Here is a 2,199-nt window from a genome sequence, read left to right on the forward strand (position 1 = left end):
ACAGCTTTAACAATTGATTATATAAATCTCAAGCAATTAAGATGATTCGTCTTTCATCTTTCTGCAATTCGCAAGAAGAAACCAAAGGAGCCAAAACATTGAGGTCACAAGAGCAAAAATAAAATACTGATATAAATTGGCTACATCTAGATAGAAAACTATTACCAAAACATGTGAAGTGGAATTAAAGGGCAAAACTAAACTCTCCAACATGGATTTGACTCCCATTTCCTGTGATTTCGCTACTTTAATCTTGACAATGATCTGTCTTCTAGTTGAAATGCTATTTTGGCATTATTTGATGAGACAGCAAGCTCCCCTGCATGAGTCTACTTTCCATAGTTTTGAAGTATAAGTACTGCAATAGGAGTGTAACATCTGACTTAAATACTAAATAATTCTGAACATAATTTTATCTCATACTATTCACTTTTGTTTGAAATTTCAAATGTATGTGTTATTATTTTCTAAAAATCATTTCTATTGTATAAAGGAGAAATGTCTGAATCTGGCTATGTTCCAGCAAATAATATTTTTAATTTTTGTTTCAAACTTTATCCCCAGGCTCCTTCGACTTCACTAGCTGCAAAGAATGAATTGTGTATAAGCAAAAATGAAAAAAGCTGCAGTGTCCAAGGGGCTTGGACTTAAACATATTCGAGTTCTAGATTTTATCAGATCCATAAACAATTTTTTTAAAGCAGTCATAATAAAATGTCAGCTGCCGGTAACAACTTCGAGTTTTATCGTCTTCAGGAGTTGCCTCAATTCAGTTTGGCTCATTCTTGGAAGCCTCATCAGAATTCTCCACAGGATCTGAAACTTCATCATTATTATCCTCTCCAGTAGCAAGTGGTGCTTTTCCTCCCACAGGCTGTTTGGGCAGATCTTCAGGCAGTCTCCCTTACCTAGTCAGTCTGTGTGTAACAAGCTGGTTTAAGATGCGGGGTACCATTTCTGTCAGCTGTTTTGTCTCAGCGTGGCCTGTAATGGTGAAAGCCTTCCCTGCCAGAGATGGCCAAACTTTAGGGTTGTTAAAGTGGATCACTGTTACTTGGTTTATAAACATATTCACCTCTTCAATACCAGAGATATTATTTATCCCTAACTTCTTTAAGGAGAACTAAAGTTTTTTCTTATCATCTGTTGTGGTTGTTCTATGAACAATCTTCTTTCTGCGATCAGTTCCTTTACACACTTATGCATGCAGTTTGGCGAGTTTTTCTTGGTTCATGATTGCATCTTTCATCTTGTTGGAGCTGACAAGGGTCTAGTTGGGGAATTAGGATGATGCTCCGGGAGTCTGGTGGACCCGCTGAAAGTAGGCGCATGCATATGGGGATCCAAGAGGGCAGTTAGAGGGTACCAAATATTTTTTAAACTGAATTGATTTTCAGGTAACTTTGTACATACATGGTTTATATGTTATATCCTGAGGACTCTCAGGATATAAACACCTCCTATTAGGTCCTACCTCTCAACACCGTTGCATTGGGGATTAAATTTCAACATTAGTTTTGAAGGGTACAAAAACACTCAACCCATAGCAGCCATATACTACGATGTTCTGAGAATTGTTCCTATTTACTTTTCATGAACCATGCTGCTATGGTTGAAGGGCAGTAAGGAAAATCGCCATTGTTTAACCACAAAATAAGAGCAGAACATGAGAACCAGCCTCAGACAAGTGAGCTCTGGCTTTTACCTGGAGACTGAGCAGAACACATGATTGAAGCTGTAAAAAACCCGGTCAGGAGAGACATGTTGTCCAGGGAGAAGAACTGGGAAGAAAAGGATACCTGAAAACCTGAGTATTTACCAAAAAAGAAATTGAGTTAACCTGAAAGTAGTGGCATTTTAAGCAAGTAAATAATTCGAATATGTGTGTTGAATTCTTTTGCATACACTGACACATCTTGCCCCACGTTGGAAAAAAATGAACTAATCCATAACATTGGATTGTCAAGACAAACTCACACCATTCAGATATCACACCCAGTAGCATGCTTTAGTAAATAAGTTTAAGTATATGTAAAATCAGCAGTTCCAAGATGGCCGAATAGGAACAGCTCCAGGCTACAGCTCCCAGCATGAGGGACACAGAAGACGGGTGATTTCTGCATTTCCACCTGAGGTACTGGGTTCATCTCTCTGGGGCATGTCAGATAGTGGGTGCAGGACAGTGGGTGCAGTGTACTG

The 2,199-nt window shown here is 38.7% G+C and overlaps 1 pseudogene; it reads right to left on the minus strand.

The window, feature by feature from the left end:
- Positions 1-769: 769 nt before the first annotated feature.
- Positions 770-1,249, minus strand: LOC100428690 (transcription factor BTF3 pseudogene; annotated as a pseudogene).
- Positions 1,250-2,199: the final 950 nt, after the last annotated feature.

Source organism: Macaca mulatta, chromosome 7 (genome assembly GCF_049350105.2).
Source record: "Macaca mulatta isolate MMU2019108-1 chromosome 7, T2T-MMU8v2.0, whole genome shotgun sequence".
Lineage (NCBI taxonomy): Eukaryota > Metazoa > Chordata > Mammalia > Primates > Cercopithecidae > Macaca > Macaca mulatta.